Source organism: Salmo trutta, chromosome 10, assembly GCF_901001165.1.
Source record: "Salmo trutta chromosome 10, fSalTru1.1, whole genome shotgun sequence".
Classification (NCBI taxonomy): domain Eukaryota; kingdom Metazoa; phylum Chordata; class Actinopteri; order Salmoniformes; family Salmonidae; genus Salmo; species Salmo trutta.
Window position 1 is genome coordinate 33,437,454 of NC_042966.1, and position 21,270 is coordinate 33,458,723.

The window sequence follows — 21,270 nt, forward strand, 5'->3', positions numbered from 1 at the left end:
TCTCGGGGTTTCGCCTGCCAAATAAGTTCTGTTATACTCACAGACATCATTCAAAGAGTTTTAGAAACTTCTGTGTGTTTTATATCCACATCTACCAATTATATGCATATCCTAGCTTCTGGGCCTGAGTAGCAGGCAGTTTACTTTGGGCACACTTTTCATCCGGACGTGAAAATAGCGCCCCCAAGCCATAAGAAGTTTTTCCTGTCTCCTCCCCTTCATCTACACTGATTGAAGTGGATTTAACAGGTGACATCAAGAAGGGACAACAGCTTTCACCTGGATTCACTTGGTCAGTCTCATGGATAGAGCAGGTGTTCTTAATGTTTTGAACACTCAGTGTATGTCTGCTGCAGAGAGACAAAAGAGAGCAGGAGAAAATATATTTTGATTATTCATGGAGATAAGTGCTGATAACATGTCGGCTCTATAAAAAGAAGATAGAGAACAAGCTATAGGATGAAAATATTGTCCAAAATAATAATTGCGATATGTAACTATCAACCCCCCCCCCCCAACCTACTGGTACATTCAGTAATAAGAGCTTCTCACAAGGAGCTTAGCTCCAAGGACAACAATGGCATTAGCTAAATGAAGCCAGTCTAATTATACAGAGGCGTAGCTATTGAGTGTCAGAAATGCCAGCCATTCATCCATTCAGTGCTCCACTGAAAGACTGCCGCACACAAAGCCTGTCATTCTTCCACTGCATACCCCACTTACTTTTATAACACTAACTAATTACTGTAATAATGTCAACTAGTTCCAATGTAATGTATGCAAATGCTCATTGGAGGAAGTGCATTGTTATTTCATGACCGAGCTTGAAAGATTCCAGCTGAAATAAATAGGCAGCAAGCTCTTATTTGTAATTTCAAGCTTTTCGTTTGGGAAGGTGATTTCAAGACATCAAATCCTGAGACCTGCTCTTTTTTCCCATGTTTGAATGCAACATCTAGGTTAGTTGTAGTGAGACTGATCAAAAGACACGTCTTGACTCTAAACTGTAATCATAACTGAAAAGCTAGCTAATCCAATGATGAATCACAATGTTAACATTTGTCCATTTCAAAGTCATTCATCTACAAAACTAATTCATTCAATACCAAAAATGCCTCATAAGCATACCACCAAAAACAACAAAAAACAAATGCAGTCCAACAATGAGGCTCTCATTTCAAAGCCTTATCAAACATCCCCAGGGGAAATTGTTCCTAAGAAGTTGGCTTCAATATGACAAAAGGGAGAAAAAACATGCAAGTCATATTAGCGTGAAGCTGGTTTAACTTGATTTAATCCCAAACAGTCCTCTACCCATTTTACTGATGAGATGTTGACATAGCTGTTGGTAAACACCGTGTCTCCCCTGGGGGCTTACTGTACAGCCTGTTAGTTAATGCAGTGTCTACCCTGGGGGCTTACTGTACAGCCTGTTAGTTAATGCAGTGTCTGCCCTGGAGGCTTACTGTACAGCCTATTAGTTAATGCAGTGTCTGCCCTGGAGGCTTACTGTACAGCCTATTAGTTAATGCAGTGTCTACCCTGGGGGCTTACTGTACAGCCTGTTGGTTAATGCAGTGTCTACCCTGGAGGCTTACTGTACAGCCTATTAGTTAATGCAGTGTCTGCCCTGGAGGCTTACTGTACAGCCTGTTAGTTAATGCAGTGTCTACCCTGGAGGCTTACTGTACAGCCTATTAGTTAATGCAGTGTCTGCCCTGGAGGCTTACTGTACAGCCTGTTAGTTAATGCAGTGTCTACCCTGGAGGCTTACTGTACAGCCTGTTGGTTAATGCAGTGTCTACCCTGGAGGCTTACTGTACAGCCTATTAGTTAATGCAGTGTCTGCCCTGGAGGCTTACTGTACAGCCTGTTAGTTAATGCAGTGTCTACCCTGGAGGCTTACTGTACAGCCTATTAGTTAATGCAGTGTCTGCCCTGGAGGCTTACTGTACAGCCTGTTGGTTAATGCAGTGTCTACCCTGGGGGCTTACTGTACAGCCTATTAGTTAATGCAGTGTCTGACCTGGGGGCTTACTGTACAGCCTGTTGGGTAATGCAGTGTCTACCCTGGGGGCTTACTGTACAGCCTATTAGTTAATGCAGTGTCTACCCTGGAGGCTTACTGTACAGCCTGTTAGTTAATGCAGTGTCTACCCTGGAGGCTTACTGTACAGCCTATTAGTTAATGCAGTGTCTACCCTGGAGGCTTATTGTACAGCCTGTTAGTTAATGCAGTGTCTACCCTGGAGGCTTACTGTACAGCCTATTAGTTAATGCAGTGTCTACCCTGGAGGCTTACTGCACAGCCTATTAGTTAATGCAGTGTCTACCCTGGAGGCTTACTGTAAGCCTATTAGTTAATGCTGTGTCTACCCTGGAGGCTTACTGTACAGCCTATTAGTTAATGCAGTGTCTACCCTGGAGGCTTACTGTACAGCCTGTTAGTTAATGCAGTGTCTGCCCTGGAGGCTTACTGTACAGCCTGTTAGTTAATGCAGTGTCTACCCTGGGGGCTTACTGTACAGCCTGTTAGTTAATGCAGTGTCTGCCCTGGAGGCTTACTGTACAGCCTATTAGTTAATGCAGTGTCTGCCCTGGAGGCTTACTGTACAGCCTATTAGTTAATGCAGTGTCTACCCTGGGGGCTTACTGTACAGCCTGTTGGTTAATGCAGTGTCTACCCTGGAGGCTTACTGTACAGCCTATTAGTTAATGCAGTGTCTGCCCTGGAGGCTTACTGTACAGCCTGTTAGTTAATGCAGTGTCTGCCCTGGAGGCTTACTGTACAGCCTGTTAGTTAATGCAGTGTCTACCCTGGAGGCTTACTGTACAGCCTATTAGTTAATGCAGTGTCTGCCCTGGAGGCTTACTGTACAGCCTATTAGTTAATGCAGTGTCTGCCCTGGAGGCTTACTGTACAGCCTGTTAGTTAATGCAGTGTCTACCCTGGAGGCTTACTGTACAGCCTGTTAGTTAATGCAGTGTCTACCCTGGAGGCTTACTGTACAGCCTGTTGGTTAATGCAGTGTCTACCCTGGAGGCTTACTGTACAGCCTATTAGTTAATGCAGTGTCTGCCCTGGAGGATTACTGTACAGCCTGTTAGTTAATGCAGTGTCTACCCTGGAGGCTTACTGTACAGCCTATTAGTTAATGCAGTGTCTGCCCTGGAGGCTTACTGTACAGCCTGTTAGTTAATGCAGTGTCTACCCTGGATGCTTACTGTACAGCCTATTAGTTAATGCAGTGTCTGCCCTGGGGGCTTACTGTACAGCCTGTTGGGTAATGCAGTGTCTACCCTGGGGGCTTACTGTACAGCCTATTAGTTAATGCAGTGTCTACCCTGGAGGCTTACTGTACAGCCTGTTAGTTAATGCAGTGTCTACCCTGGAGGCTTACTGTACAGCCTATTAGTTAATGCAGTGTCTGCCCTGGAGGCTTACTGTACAGCCTGTTAGGTAATGCAGTGTCTACCCTGGAGGCTTACTGTACAGCCTGTTAGTTAATGCAGTGTCTACCCTGGGGGCTTACTGTACAGCCTGTTAGTTAATGCAGTGTCTACCCTGGGGGCTTACTGTACAGGCTGTTAACATCTCCAGTCCAACATACTTTGGTAATGGCGACAGAGAAACATGAAACAGAAGGAATTAGAAGTGTGTGTAAACCTTCCCGTGGCTCCTCAGAGACGGTCCATTGTGACTGATGTGTCACTAGCCCTAATCCATCTTGTGTAATGCCATTAAAACATGTTTCATTGTAATCACTGCTACAAGCCTCATAACAAAGAACACCTTGTAAAATAAACAGTACAACATTGAAGGTGAGGGACTCCACAATACATCATGGCTCTTCCCAAAATGCACATTAATTTGTCTGCTTTTGAAGTTAGTTTTGAAGTGCAGCTTTTTTCTCTATATTAGTGGGTAGGGTAAATAGCTTGATGATACAAGCTACATACACTGAGTATACAAAACATTAAGTACATATACAGTGCCTTCGGGAAGTATTCAGACCCCTTGATTTTTCCCCACATTTTGTTATGTTAGTCTTATTCTAAAATGGATTAAATTGAAAAAATCCTCAGTAACCTACACTCAACACCCCATAATGACAAAGCGAAAACAAGTCTTTATATTTTTGCAAATGTATTAAAAACAAAAAACAGATATACCTTATTTAAAAAAGTATTCGAACACTTCATTATGAGAATTTTGAAAAATGAGCTCAGGTGCATCCAGTTTCCATTGATCTATCATGATAAGGCGAGACCCAGATGCAGACACAGGAGGCAGATGGTTGGCGTCTAACAATATTTATTAATCCAATAGGGTAAGGCAAGAGAATGGTCATGGACAGGAAAAAGGGTCAAAACCAGTTCAGAGTCCAAAAGGTACCGAAGAGCAAGCAGAATCAAGGTCCGGGCAGGCTGGAAAGTAGTCCAGAGTCAGGCAGGGGTCAAAACCAGGAAGACTATCAAAAAGAGAACAGCCAAAGGAGTACGGGAAAAACACGCTGGTTGACTTGACTAACATACAATATGAATTGGCACAGAGAGACCGGAAACACAGGGATAAATACACTGGGGAAAATAAGCGACACCTGGAGGGGGTGTAGACATTAACAGGAACAGGTGAAACACAGATCAGGGCGTGACAGTACCCTCCCCCCCCCCCAGGAACGCCACCTGGCGTCCTACCTGGGCACATACCTGGCTGACCGGGGTGTTTGCTGTGGAAAATCGGCGATGAGGGCCAGATCCAAGATGTCTTTAGCAGGGACCCAGCACCTCTCCTCCGGGCCATAACCCTCCCAGTCAACCAGGTACTGGAAACCCCTGCCCCGTGGTCGAACCTTCAGGAGGAGTCTCACCGTATACGCTGGCTGGCCACCGATAACCCGGGGGGAGGGATGGGCCTGGAGATAGAAGACAAAGTACAGTGAGACACGGGCTTAATCCTCGACACATGGAAGGTAGGGTGAATACAGAGGGTACGGGGTAACAAGACAGACAGCAGTGAAACTCAGGACTCTGGAGATGAGATAAATTCAATTGATTGGACATGATTTGGAAAGGCACACACCTGTCTATATAAGGTCCAAGAGTTGATTGGTGCATGTCGGAGCAAAAACCAAGCCATCAGGTCGAAGGAATTGTCCGCAGAGCTCCAAGAACCCAATGATCACTCTGACAGAGCTCCAGAGGTCCTCTGTTGAGATGGAAGAACCTTCCAGAAGGACAACCATCTCTACAGTACTCCACCAAATCAGGCCTTTATGATAGAGTGGCCAGACGGAAGCCACTTCTCAGTAAAAGGCACAAGATAGCACGCTTAGAGTATGCCCAAAGACACCTAAAGGACTCTCAAACCCTGCAAAAGAAGATTCTCTGGTCTGATGAAAACAATATTAAACTATTAGTCTTCCCTGTGGCTCAGTTGGTAGAGCATGGTGTTTGCAACTCCAGCATGGTGTGTGCAACGCCAGGGTTGTGGGTTCGATACCCACGGGGGGCCAGTACAAAAAAAAAAAAATGCATGAAATGTATGCATTCACTACTGTAAGTCGCTCTGGATAAGAGCGTCTGCTAAATGAATATATGTTAAAAAAAATGAATGTCAAGCATTGCATTTGGAGGTGGCGAATCGCATCTCTGCATGTCTGGCAGACATATCAGTGTGGATGACGGCTCACCACCTCAAGCTGAACCTCGGCAAGACTGAGCTGCTCCTCCTCCCAGGGAACGACTGCCCGTTCCATGATCTCGCCATCACGGTTGACAACTCCCTTGTGTCCTCCTCCCAGAGTGCTAAGAAACTTGGCGTGACCCTGGACAACACCCTGTCGTTCTCCACTAACATCAAGGCGGTGACCCGATCCTGTAGGTTCATGCTCTACAACATTCGCAGAGTACGACCCTGCCTCACACAGGAAGCGGCGCAGGTCCTAGTCCAGGCACTTGTCATCTCCCGTCTGGATTACTGCAACTCGCTGTTGGCTGGGCTCCCTGCCTGTGCCATTAAACCCCTACAACTCATCCAAACAAGGGCACTGCGTTCATCCACCTCTGGCCTGCTCGCCTCCCTACCTCTGAGGATGCACAGCTCCCGCTCAGCCCAGTCAAAACTGTTCGCTGCTCTGGCACCCCAATGGTGGAACAAGCTCCCTCACGACGCCAGGACAGCGGAGTCAATCACCACCTTCCGGAGACACCTGAAACCCCACCTCTTTAAGGAATACCTGGGATAGGATAAAGTAATCCTTCTACCCCCCCCCCCCAAAAGATTTAGATGCACTATTGTAAAGTGGTTTTTCCACTGGATATCTTAAGGTGAATGCACCAATTTGTAAGTCGCTCTGGATAAGAGCGTCTGCTAAATGACTTAAATGTAATGTAAATGAGGAAACCTGGCACCATCCATATGGTGAAGCATGGTGACAGCATCCTTCTGTGTGGAGGTTTTTCAGCGGCAGGGACTGGGAGACTAGTCAGGATCTAGGGAAAGACTCCTTCCAACCGGACAACGACCCTAAGCACACAGCCAAGACTATGCAGGAGTGGCTTCGGGACAAATCTCTGAATGCCCTTGAGTGGCCCAGCCAGATTCCAGACTTGAACCCGATCGAACATCTCAGGAGAGACCTGAAAATAGCTGTGCAGCGACCCTCCCCATCCAACCTGACAGAGCTTGAGAGGATCTGCAGAGAAGAATGGGAGAAGCTCCCAAAATATTCTAAAATCTGTTTTAGAATAAGGCTGTAGCGTAACAAAATGTGGAAAAGGTCAAGGGGTCTGAATACTTTCCGAAAGCACTGTAGGCTAGCGAATTTGATTTTGAAATATAATAGGGCCTTTTTGTCAAATTAGTAGGCTGACTCATATATACAGTACCTTTCATAATATTTCCCCTAATGTTATTAGCCTAACTCCTCTTTCTCTAGTATTACTTCATTCCTTCCTCACTTTCAACAGTTAAATAAAACACATTGTGTTGTCCTTATCATCATCATTCTATTGATGTCCTTGAATAATATAGGACTAGAATTAGATGCAGAAGGCTTTCATGTCTCTTCAAGAAGATTGAATGGTTATGGTTCTGAATGAATAACTGCTATAGCCTACCGCCATAGCGCATTTACTCTTCTTTCAAACTACCCGTGAGTTCTATTGGCTGCTGAATTTAACATTCAGCAAAAAAGAGATTGCATCCCTCTTCGAATAGTCTATTGGTATAAGAAATGCTCAAATAAATCATGTCCAGCAAGTTATTCAAGTCTAGCTTTTCCTGCTTGGGACTCCAAGAGCTAAGGAGTGGTTTTTAAGGAGAGGCCAGCGGAGAACAGGTCCTTGTGAATTGAGCAAGAGACAGAGGGTATAAATTAGAAACTTATTATGCATAACCCATCATTAATTAGCTAAATTTAAGGCATAACGCTAATACTGCACTGAATTTATTACCTGAAAGAGGTAGGCTCGGACATCTACACTGCATTCGGAAAGTATTCAGTCCCCATCCCTTTCTCCACATTTTGTTACGTTACAGCTTAAGTTTAAAATGTATTAAATTCATGTTTTTCTTCATCAATCTACACACAATACCCTATAATGACGAAGCAAAAAGTTTTTTTTAAATTTAGCAATATGTAAATGTGAATATCACATTTACATAAGTATTCAGACCCTTTACTCAGTACTTTGTTGAAGCACCTTTGGCAGTGATTACAGCCTTGAGTCTTCTTGGGTATGACGCTACATGCTTGGCACACCTGTATTTGGGGAGTTTCTCCCATTCTTCTATGCAGATCCTCTCAATCACAGTCAGGTAGGTTGTGTGTGCGAGCGAGTGCAAGAGTGTTTGCGCGTGAACTGATTTAAAGCAACAATATTCAAGTGATGGTTTAAAACTCTGCAGAAGCAATAAAAAAAATACATTTTGGCAATTAAAAACAAGGTAACCCTCGAAAGCCAGATGGAGATGGGTAAATTAGATGCACATTCGTTCTATATATTACTGTATCATGGGCTATGCTGCAGCAAATGTAGGCCTACATGTCAGAGGAAAAAAGTTACAATGAGATCATAGGTCTACATGCATTGTGAAATGCGCTCCATACTGAGATGGACTGTCTGTCCCCACTCTGAGGGTTGATGATTCATCATGCAGAGGCCGTAGAGAAGCCAGATTTAGACATCGCATATAATTTAACAGTTTCATTTCACACCATGCTGTTCATATAAATAATTTATCATAATTTACCAGTATCTGGCAGTTATTTATCCCGGGAAAAGGGAGTGGTTTTGGGCGGTAAATCTCGGTAACCGGGTTCCCTCCATTCAACCCTAGTGTAGATGAAGGGGAGGAGACAAGTTAAAGGATTTTTAAGCCTCGATACAATTGAGACATGGATTGTGTGTGTGTGCCATTCAAAGGATGAATGTGCAAGACAAACGATTTAAGTGCCTTTGAACAGGGCATGGTAGTAGAAGCTAGGCGCACCAGTTTGTGTCAAGAACTGCTGGGGTTTTCATGCTTAACAGTTTCCCGTGTGTATCAAGAACGGTCCACCACCCAAAGGACATCCAGCCAACTTGACAACTGTGGGAAGCATTGGCGTCAACATGGGCCAGCATCCCTGAGGAACGCTTTCGACACCTTGCCCCGACAAATTGAGGCTGTTCTGAGGGCAAAAGGTAGGGGCGGGGTGGTGCAACTCAATATTAGGAAGGTGTTCCTAATGTTTGGTAGACTCTGCCTTTATGGATAATAAATAAATGTGGGCTTACATTTTGGGAACTGTAGGATATAACCTGGCTGTGGATTAAGGTGAAAAGCACAGAGGATATTGGCTATATTAATATGTAAAGTCTTCTTCAAATCCATCCAGTTTTAATCCAATTTTGGAAAAGTTCCTTCAGAGAATCCAAGCCTATAGTGTAGGTTATTTTGAGGCACCAGTCTCTTAGCAATCATCACCTATGTTCAGAAGCTTTGTTTTTCCAATCCAGGAAGTATTTTCTTTCAGGATTCCAGGGTGCGAAAAGAGTACACAGCTCCCTGCCTTTCTCCTCTGGCTGTGTGAAATGTATCAAGAGCAGACAGCAAAAGCAAGAGAGCTCCAAAGACTAATGCCTCGGCAGAGACATTAAGCACAGAACTAGACGGAAACAGAGATTACATCCTGGGAGTGACTTGAATAATAAAAACCTGTAGCTCCTTCAAGGAGGAATTGAAGTTTGGAAGGATTTTGCACGCAGCCAGTCACGTACGGCGTCGCCAGACACACTCAAGGTTCCTGGGTCAATTACCTAATTACCCGGTTTCAATCAAGGGCAGTGAATGAGAAAGTATCAGATGACAGGAAAACAAAGTGGATTTATGGAGGACTGAGTCATGAATAGGAGTCCAGGGAGAAACAAACAGGGCTTTGTTAAAAAGGGTGTCTTTGGTCTCACTGTAGGATATAATGAAAATAAACAAATACCTACATAATAAATACCATAACATTGCGCATAATTATATTTTAGCGCACACTGGCGTTTATTCACTACAGGTATCCAGTTAAAGAACTGGAGAACAGAATACACTGCTCCACCTCTGTCATGCACGGGTTTATAGGCCGGCACGTGATGTTGAAACAAAGTAGAAAGACTACATCATTGAAATAAGCACACTGACATAATAAACCAAAAAGCCCAAAACTATGTTGGTTCTACTGCTCATCACACAAATACAGAATTAACTGTTTTGTAGGTGAAAAATAAATAATCTGAAACTGTTAACATATCCAATTAGTCCGTTTTATAGGCTAATCCAGGCGGAAACATCAACACTCCTAGCAAGCACCCCCTTCCTGATGGTTCAAATTGGCTTCATGTGTTCATTTCTCTCTCAATGCAAACTTTAATGAGCACAAATAAAAACGATCAATGTGTTACCCAATGATCCCAAAGTTATTAGTCATGCAAAACAATGCACACAATGTCAATAATCCAAGTCTTCATTTTGGAAAGATCTTCATAGTGCTAATTATGCAAGAATGTTTTTAGAACCCAACAGGCCTTTTCAGAACTTTTGAGGACAACACATTGCAGATAAACATTGTTAATCAGATGTTCAAATACAAGTGGAGGCAGTGCAACAGATGTAGCTTCCGTGATGCCTGATAGGCCTTGGACATACTGCTTTCACCTATCCTGTTTTCAGATTAGTGGAGAGTTTAAGGAACGGAGACAATGAGAAGAGGATGCCACATAAGAGTTGAGATGCATCCTTGACAGCTATCAGTGAAATAATCCGATAACATGACTCTGATCAGATAAACCAACTTCAACAATCCCACTATCTTGATCTTGCTGCATAAATAGATTGAACCAAGCTTTGGACACAGAATGACTTCAAAAGGTCAACTAGGGGGGTGAGTATATTTGTACAGTTTCACACATATACAAGTGTGTGGAGGGATATTTTGTTGTTTGCATATCCCACTCCCCCAGAGACACCCTCGGAGAGTGGGGTCATGGCCAGGGATCACTTAGAATGGCTTAGAATGAAATAATTACGTTTCCACTGGAGCAACTCAAGTAAGGCATTTACTTCAGTCGAGGTGTCCTAACCTGCTTCAGTCGAGGTGTCCTAACCTGCTTCAGTCGAGGTGTCCTAACATGCTTGAAAACTACACAGATATAGCAGTGGTGAATCCCACCCACTTCACACCCTACCACCCTTGATTGTCTCCTCTCTCTGTCAATTAGTGGTGGGAAGTCATGGAGGTGCAGGTGGGTTTTGCTGAGTAAACAGCATCTAGGCCAGGCAGTTAGGGCTGCTTGATGGACGAGGCCACGTTGGTGCTGTGGGCTGATGCCTCAGGAGGAGGAGAGTTCACTAATTAAACAGGCAGCTGCTTTGCCAGTGTGTGTGTGGTGTGTATGTGCGTTTGTGCATTTGTGTGTCAAGGAATGGGGATGCTATACTACCCAACTAGGTCCATTATCTCTGGACCAATCCAGTGCTTGCTGAACACCACTTACCTTTGCCATTGGAAAGGGGACAGTGTTTTTACCATAAATGATGCACCACTTCCTGCCTGAAGATAACACATCAAGATACATCGTTCAGTAAAGTAGACTTTGGAAGACAGTAGAGCAATAAAGAAGATTGAGAGGACTGCCCTGTTACTAAGCACAGCTATTCTGCACAGTAGTTGTAGAATATCTTGGCATTATAGGCACAGAACAAACACCTTTATTTAGAATACTGCTATATGCATACGTGAACAAAATATTAGAATTTGCATTACAAGTATTGGGCTGATGCAATTTTACGCTGCAATAGGCATGAATTATCCTCCTCATACCAAGAGTGATGTCTAAATATTTGATATGCTTCTCAATTACAGATGCGGTCTGAACATTAACTCATCTAACCCCCCCACACACACAGACACACACTTGCAGAGAAAGTTAGCGAGGGTATTTCTTTCACTGGGAGCTGATCAATTCAGCTAAACTGTTGGGAGTGCGATTCCTACACGTAGCCTAGCTCTCAAACATCCTGTCAGGCTTCGACTGAAATCTGGAGACCATCCCAGGATACACTGCGGTAGGAAGCAGCAGCAGCCTAGGCAGAATCAGGCCACGCTGGGCCATTGCCACTCACCAGTAGAGAACATTAAGAATCCTGATGCCCCTCTCCTGGTGGACTCCTTAGGCTGGTTGTTAAGGGAGCTGCTTCTCCTCCCTCAGCCCTCTGAGTCTCAGTGGTCATCCTTCAACAGCCCCCACAGAACAAAGTCTATTGCGAGTGATGCATTTGTTTTTGAAGGTTACATTGCTAGAGTAGAAAAGACCCTGGCAATGTTGAAAAGCTTTGTAACAACAGCAGAACTGCAATTTCCACACCTCACCTGTGAAACCATCCACTTTCGTCTGCCTATCAAAACAGCTGTTCATGAGCAAACACCTGACCCTAAATTCACTACACAAATACAAAGAAAAGACAAGTGTAGAATGAAACAGTTTTACGGTTTTATTAAAAAATCAATATTTCTATTCCGAGCAAATAAAACAAGGCTATCTAAAGCTCAGAGCGAATAAAACAAGGCTATCTAAAGCTCAGAGCTAATAAAACTAGGAGAGAAGTTGACCAACTATGTAATTAGCCAGCATGCTCCCTAGGTCTCACCTTGTCTTAAAACAACACACCGCTAATTCATTCCACAGGCATTACCTCAGAGCCAGAGCACTAATGAGTAATACTACAGTAATAATGACTGGATTAGGAGCCTCTGAAACAAAGAGACTCTTTATATTCTTGAAACACCGTTTCTCCCTCAAAACCCCAAGACCAAATAAGGTGGCAAGCAAAAAAGTATTTGGATCCCCCCCCTTTCAACTGACTTCGTTTTGAATATCCTTAGAATCTGTAAAATAATTGCATTCATCTTAAAAAAAAGTATTTGGCTTTGATGTTGGTTGTTGGAGTTCCCAATTAGTGTAACTGTCAAATTGCTAAAGCACTGACATTTGTAAACCTGATTAAGTAATTGTTATCCAGGCCTTGTGACAATGCACGCACCTTTTATTCTGCTTAATTGATGAGCTTCAAAACAGTAATAAACAGTCATTAGGGTCTAGCTTGGTGTTAGCGTGCCAGTTGATTATCTATGCTCATCTCATTTCAAACCAATTTCATTACACTTCCAGTGAATGATCCCTTGAAACAAACAAACTAGAAAATTCCAAATCGAACAAAATAATATTTGATTTGGGAGGCAACAGCAAAGTAACTCGAGTCTAATTCAGGTGAGCAGGAAATAAGGAAAATATGGTTTTATGATGTACAATTTTACTCTGACTGGATCTAGCTGTAGCCATTTTTTATTGCCTTTAGGTAGACCTGGATATACATCAAACATAATATCTGTGTTGATGTCATCTTCTTGAGGTCAACAGTACACCTACACAGGTCCATATGCCTGTGCTTATAGGCTCATTTCACCCGCAAGAGCTATAAAAGATGCTCCAACATGCAGCTGCTACATAAGCTACTAACACCTGCTAGACTGTTAAAAAAAAGAGAACGGCAGCACATAAAAATGCACTTTGGTTCAGACTTGCTGCTTTCATCTTTAGATGGAATATAATTCGGAAATGAAATGGGAATCACTCATGTAGATTGGGCATGGAGTGTCCCTCCCTGGCCAGTCAGGAGGATTAGCTCCTCTGCAGATTGGTCCACCAGTGAGCCAGTCTAATGAGTTTCACTCTGATGCACCCCACATTGTCCACGCTCCATCAACATAAATGTTAACACTGTCCGCTTAGCAACAGTGGAGACCCGAGGGCCACGAGAGCCAGTCAGAGGATCCCAGGCCATTCGGCCCCTGGCCTCCAACCACAAAGAAGAAAAGGTTACCATGGTCCAGGCTATTGATATGAAGCGTATGCGGTGAGAGTGCAGAGGCGTGAGACAGTGCAATATTGATGAGGGTTCTCTGAGGATGTAGTCATGTTCCAGGTGCATGGAGAGGGCTGGGAAGGAGCTTTGAGAGGGCTAAGGGGCTTCTTGCCATGATTTATTTACACCGATCAGCTTCATGCTGAACTTAAATCAATAATGGAACTTACACACATTAGTTCATGTGCGCGGCCGTCCAGGTTACACCTGAGGGGGGCAGACCGAGGGGACCCAGCCACTCTGGAAATAGGGCACTTTGAAGAGTGGCGTTCCATGACTGGCAGAGAATGTGTCCGCCTGACCGGGCTACGAGCCGCTTACACGATAAATGGCAGGAGACTACTGTCGGATGGGGGATGTGGAGCAGGAGGAAGTGAAGCTGGATGAATAGGAAAAAATAGATCCTCTTATTGCTTTTGAGAGTGTGTGAAAGTGGCTTAGCAGTAGTCAAAGCACAAGCAACTCTTTGAACTGTGGCGTGTCTCCATAGAAGCCAGTAACTCTTTGAACTGTGGCGTGTCTCCATAGAAGCCAGTAACTCTTTGAACTGTGGCGTGTCTCCATAGAAGCCAGTACAGCTTGGCAAAGGTTTGGTTCTTAAGAGGACTGCTGAAGTCTCAGTTGAAAAGGCCAGTCTTAATTGCTCTTACAATTAACCTAATCAACTGGATGCCTAAATGAGTTCCAAAGAAAGTTGAGAAGTGTGCACAGAAATTATTTTATTCCAGGTGTTAAAGCCGAGTGCTGCTATTTTTCGGACAAAATATACAGTATTGACATATTTCATCTTCCTTTTCCCTCCCAACTTTGTGCAAATGTGAAAATCAAAAGGGCAGCTCAGTAAGCATACACTGCAGTGTGAAAGTGCCAGTCAAATTGTGTCACTGGTTCATGCGGTTTGACTCCAGCCAGTAGGACAATGACCACAGTGTAAATCTAGCCATGTACATGGAAGACTAATGTTAATATCTAGAATTATCTAGTCTAACTTGTATCAAGTCTTATTCTGATCAAAACCTATATGACAATTCCAGTTTCTAAAACCCTGTTTGATTCTAGCTACCCGTTTTGGGCCTGTCAGTTTATATTGTGAAACTGAAATCTGTGGTCATTTTTCTTTTTGTCAGGTGGTGTTTCAAAACAATTATTGTCCGAAAACTATTCTGCTATATCTTAATTTATTGCCCTTACAAAGCGACATATTATTTCCTTGAAAGTGGCACAGGCACCTATTTTCTCTGCGCTGTTGTCACAGAAAAATGCAAACCATTTAAAAAATAATCAGCAAAAATGCAGTATCTGTAGAAAGAAAACCATTGTGTTTTACCTCATTTTACATTATCCGAGGTGCATATAGACACACCTTATCCATCCCCCACCAATACCATACCTCTGGAAGGCTATTTGTTTGTTTCTTCGTGAGCTGTTTTATCTTGCAAATGAGAAGAATGTACCACAAAATGAATAATTTATGCTTTTAAAGTGCTTTGACTGCAGAGAATGTATTGAACAACGGAGACCTAGACATAAAGGTGTTACATTGTGACAATTCACCAAATCATGTTTTCTTAACCCATAAATTATTCATATTCCATATTCAAGCTCTACTGAATATTAAAGCACAAATATAAAATGAACAAAAGGTCCCGGTAAATGAAGGATGCTTCTTTTGCAGCATAGCGCCTGTGCTGTTGATACATTCAAGCCTATGCATACAGCCCGGGAATAACACTTGGCAGAATCCTCATATGCATGTTGTTAATGCAGATTTGAACATCTATCCCTCATCCATGGTATGAATTCGCTATCTTCCTGAAAATGAGGGTCTAAAAAGACAGAGCAAACTTCCTCAAAGACATGCCAATTACGTTTATCATTCTAGAATTCCAAAGTTCTTAACTGCTGCTTTTATTTTCTTATTATTATTACCCACCATAACTGATGACATAAACAGGTTTGCGCAATCAGCCACTCAACACGCTTACCATAGTCCCGCAAATTGAAGTTCTTACCTGAAATAGCCACTAACATTATGACCATAGATGCATGCAACTAGAAAATAGAAACCACTACACTTGTCCTAGCAAAGGGAAACACCATCAGGGTGTGTAGCCAAGACGAGAGTGGGAGGGGGGGGGGGGTAGTGTCATTCTCCAGCTGAGCCTAACCGAGGTGAAATTCCACTTGAACGATAAAGGAATTTACAACTGAACAGCGTGAATGAGCACTTGAATCTGTTGACAGAGGCGATTATATTCAAATGTCTCAGCCTTCAGACACCCCCCCTCGGGTAGAGATGGGAACCTCATCAGGGTTCTGGTGATTGAGGATCAATTGGAAAGAACCGTTCAGATGCAGTATGAGAGGTGGAGACATGGAGAGACTAGTCCCGCTGAGGACAGTCATTTTCTTGTTGAACGTACCGTAGACATGAAAATAAGATGGAGTCATAACCGAGGTGCATTCGCTCACAACTATATCATTAAGATCCTGGAGGAACGAAAGGTCATCTCCACCATCAATACAAATATCTGGAGACCTCTAGGCCATACAATCAACCGCTGAGGAACTGAGCCTTTCTTTATGAATACCTTGTGTCATGTAGGTCAGGAGTCATTGCCTTCCTACTTCAAAATATAGCTAGTAGAGAAATTGAAATGGCAATATTGTTACCCAGCCGAGAGGACCACCTTAATAATGTCCATGTATGTACTATACTGTTGTTTCTCCCTCGAGCTGCTTTCTATATCTTTCAATTATTCACATCCAAGAAGTTTACCTTGTCTGCGTCCACTTTGCCCTTGACGAACTCGGACTTCCAGAACTGCAGGGCCTGGTCCAGAGTGAGGCCTATGCCCTTGACGAACTCGGACCTCCAGAACCGCAGGGCCTGATCCAGAGTGAGGCCTATGCCCTTGAGGAACTCGTACCTCCAGAACTGCAGGGCCTGGTCCAGAGTGAGGCCTATGCCCTTGAGGAACTCGTACCTCCAGAACTGCAGGGCCTGGTCAAGAGTGAGGCCTATGCCCTTGAGGAACTCGTACCTCCATAACTGCAGGGCCTGATCCAGAGTGAGGCCTATGCCCTTGAGGAACTCGTACCTCCAGAACTGCAGGGCCTGGTCCAGAGTGAGGCCTATGCCCTTGAGGAACTCGTACCTCCAGAACTGCAGGGCCTGGTCCAGAGTGAGGCCTATGCCCTTGAGGAAAAGTTTTTACTGGATGCGCCCACCGTGGCTGAGGTGGTGGCTTTCCCTCAGCAACCGGTGGAGCTGCCTCATGCACAGGGGGAAGGGCTCGACCGATAGCTGAAGGAAGAGGGGACACATTTAGATATGCAGGCAAAAGTCAACTGCCTAACTTTACCATGGCAGCAATGCAACCAAAAAGCTGCATGGAATGAACCGTTTCATCGACCAATGACTCCATATTTCCATCTTTGCTCTCTGAACGCACCGATATGCAGTCAGTTTTACGTGGCCCGCAATATCATAATCCAGACTAAGCTAAAATGTCCTCCTGATTTTATCTAGGCCTGGCATCCTTATCACTTAAAGCTGTGGTGGTACTGTTAATACAGCTCAATATCATGTAAAGCACACACACACACACACACACACACACACACACACACATACACACATACATACACACATACATACATGCCATTATTAAATGGCTCATAAGAGGAAAGCTTATTTAGTAGAGCTGCAGGAGAGCAGCGGTGCTCATCGAGCCCAGCCGTCTAGTGATCACAAAGTTCTGGTTTAGCCACTCGGAGCCCAAAGCCAACTCTACAGGTGCCGAATAGAGAGAGAGAAAAAAAACTAGACCCACAGCCAGCCTTTTCCATCTGTTGAGCACCACATCACAAACAGCTAAAATTAAAGCCCTCTCGGTCTCATTCGTTCTCCCTTGACCAAGTAGTAGAGGAATGTCTCGCCAGTAGAGACGACAAAGCTGATTCCCTGGTCGACTCCTAGCTGTGGTATAGTATCCATTTCTGGTTCACATACATGGCTTGCTTGCATCAACACACTTAGAAAGAATGCTGTGTGATTTTGACATTGAGAAATTGAGTACTAAATACTAAAAGTGAACATTTAAAGCATTGTGCGTGACATTTCCGTTTGGAGATCGAGTCATTTGATTGAACGGAAATGTTCTTGCTTATGCGCCAGATCTTGCTTTAAAAGGGCTACTATTTACAAGTGGATACATGACTTCTGTTTGAGAGTGGGTAAATCTGAAGGACGAAATTAGCATTTGCTGACGGGCCACTTAATTGGAACAGCAGTGGTCTCTGAAATGGAGAAAGTGAAGAATGCACAGCGAGTCTGAGCTGAGCTGTGGCCTCGATCAGTTTAATTCCCCCTCATAGAGACCACAATGGTTCATTAAAACCCCTTCGGAATCCCTTCTGAATGTCAATGTAGAGAACACTCTGTCTCGCTAACACATTGGGCATGACATTGGGCATGAAATGCGAGGACTATTGCCTCAAAAGTTAAGTTTCAAGCAGTAATTCTTGTGAACACTGAAGACATTTGCCAAAACATATAATCATGACATGACCCTGTGCAATCAATGGACAATTATTGAAAAAGGTCTTTAAGACGGTGAGAACAAGCTACTTGTTTTAGTGGTGATCTTAAGGATGTAGTGATGTAGTGGTGATAAAACCGTTGGGTAAACGCTGACCGCGGTTTTCGGTAAAGTAAAGTAAAGCTCCCTATTACTAGCAATGCAATTTTCCATAAAAGGTGGGTAAACGCTTGAGCAAAAATAAAATCTAAAAAGGGTGCGTAAAAGGCTTCACCACTTCACCACTGATGGAAACATACAGTATGAACCAATACTGAGATAGGTGGACAGAAAACTGCTGCAATGACTGTACATTTCTGTTCTGATATAACCAGCGTCCTCTCCACCTTCCTTGTCCTCCCTAGTATAAATGTGTCCTTTGTGTTTCAATGCATACTCACCGGATCGATATGCTCCAAAGACATGTTCCCAGTACTCTTCTGTATGCTGTAGTCCTGATCCACATAGCCATGGCTACAAGGACAGCAATGGACAAACAAGAGAGAGAGGCAGAGAAAGAGAAAATAAATTACAGCAGTCTATCACAACAGTTCCAGAGAAAGAACACATTGTCATCATTAGCCTACAAAGTGCTACAGCAGGACATGGTTTGGTCTCAGGGTCCATTTAGGACTTTGGGTCCACTGGCTCCATTACCTGGGGCTATGATAATAACAGCTTACTCTCAACAATCTTTGTATAAAACATGTAATTGTACTATACAGAAAGGTAATTGTACCTCATAGAAAGCTATTGTTGCACTATACAGAAATACAGTCAGACGTATTCATTGAATGGCAGCTTTTTGCGCATATGAAGTACATTTGGTGCATACCGGGGAGCAAGAGAAATATGGTTTAATGTGTTTTAAGTGGCTAAAGTGCCACTGAATCAAAACCAGTGACCAGGTTTCTGGAATAAATCAAATGTAACATTGATCCTGCACGTTTTCCAGTTGTATCCATTTTTATTGTCCCTCCCAGCAAAATGTTACATTGGTCAAGATCAATCCCACTGATCGATGTGTGTGTGATTGATTTTCTCAGTGCCTAGCATTTGAGCAAGAGCCCTCCATAAATTAACTGATTTGTCTTTGTGCAACGTTAGTGTGCCTTGCCAAAGAATAAACTGATCAATGAAGATGCTCCGACAGTCCCCTAATAGTAAACAGTCGTGGCCAAAAGTTTTGAGGATGACACAAATATTCATTTTCACAAAGTCTGCTGCCTCAGTTTATATGATGTCAATTTGCATATACTCTAGAATGTTATGAAGAGTGCTCAGATGAATTGCAAAGTCCCTCTTTGCCATGCAAATGAACTGAATCCCAAAATAACATTTCCACTGCATTTCATCCCTGCCACAAAATGACCAGCTGACATCATGTAAATGACTGTCTCATTAACACAGGTGTGAGTGTTGATGAGGATAAGGCTGGAGATCACGCTGTCATGCTGATTGATTCCGAATAACTTCAATAGCTTCAAAAGGAGGGTGGTGCTTGGAATCATTGTTCTTCCTCTGTCAATCATGGTTACCTGCAAGGAAACACGTGCCATCATCATTGCTTTGCACAAAAAGGACTTCACAGGCAAGATTATTGCTGTCAGTAAGATTGCACCTAAATCAACCATTTATCGGATCATCAAGAACTTCAAGGAGAGCGGTTCAATTGTTATGAAGAAGGCTTCAGGGCGCCCAAGAAAGTCCATCAAGCGTCAGGAACGTCTTCTAAAGTTGATTCAGCTGCGGGATCGGGGAACCACCAGTACAGAGCTTGCTCAGGAATGGCAGCAGGCAGGTGTGAGTGCATCTGCACGCACAGTGAGGCGAAGACTTTTGGAGGATGGCCTGGTGTCAAGAAGGGCAGCAAAGAAGCCACTTCTCTCCAGGAAAAACATCAGGGACAGACTGACATTCTGCAAAATGTACAGGGATTGGACTGCTGAGGACTGGGGTAAAGTCATTTTCTATGATGAATCCCCTTTCCGATTGTTTGGGGAGTCCGGAAAAAAGCTTGCCGGAGAAGACAAGGTGAGCGCTACCATCAGTCCTGTGTCATGCCAACAGTAAAGAATCCCGAGACTATTCATGTGTGGGGTTGCTTCTCAGCCAAGAGAGTGGGCTCACTCACAATTTTGCCTAAGAACACAGCCATGAATAAAGAATGGTACCAACACATCCTCCGAGAGCAACTTCTCCCAACCAGCCAGGAACAGTTTGGTGACAAACAATGCCTTTTCCAGCATGATGGAGTGCCTTGCCATAAGGCAAAAGTGATAACTAAGTGGCTCGAGGAACAAAACATCGATATTTTGGGTCCATGGCCAGGAAACTCCCCAGACCTTAATCCCATTGAGAACTTGTGGTCAATCCTCAAGAGGCGGGTGGACAAACAAAAACCCACAAATTCTGACAAACTCCAAGCATTGATTATGCAAGAATGGGCTGCCATCAGTCAGGATGTGGCCCAGAAGTGAATTGACAGCATGCCAGGGCGGATTGTAGAGGTCTTGAAAAAGAAGGGTCAACACTGCAAATATTGACTCTTTGCTTCAACTTCATGTAATTGTCAATAAAAGCCTTTGACACTTATGAAATGCTTGTAATTATACTTCAGTATTCCATAGTAACATCTGACAAAAATATCTAAAGACACTGAAGCAGCAAACTTTGTGGAAATAAATATTTGTGTCATTCTCAAAACTTTTGGCCACAACTGTACAGCCTGAAATCTGACTCTGTTAACAAAACAAATGGGGTTACCTAACATGCTAAAAACTGCTGGAAGATATTAACATTTACACACACAATATTGCTGCAAAATGTTGTTTTTACTGCAATGTCTCAAATGGCCTAATTTGGGCATCTTGGTTTGATGCCATGGGTAAAGGTCAAAATCATAATTATCCTCCCAAAGCTTTATACATGTGATGTGCATTTTCTCACCCTTTGATCCCACAGCCCTTTCCTTATGGCACTGAAGTAATCCAGGTGACCCAGAAATTTTGACTAAATGCCATTTGAAAGGCCATTCGATTAATGGAGCAAAAACAGCCAGGTTACAGGCTAATCAGGTTTCTAAAACCATAGCCTGTGTGACTTGACCACCTAATTGCTCATGAGGCAACATTTACGAAATATATTGGGTCATATAGTGATTCCCGAGTGGCGCAGCGGTCTAAGGCATTACATCTCAGTTCTAGAGGTGTCACTACAGACACCCTGGTT

At 43.5% G+C, this 21,270-nt stretch overlaps 1 pseudogene; it reads right to left on the minus strand.

Moving 5' to 3' along the window:
* The window catches only part of LOC115201587 (DNA primase large subunit-like), a 104,165-nt pseudogene that overhangs the window by 23,705 nt on the left and 59,190 nt on the right, over positions 1 to 21,270 (minus strand).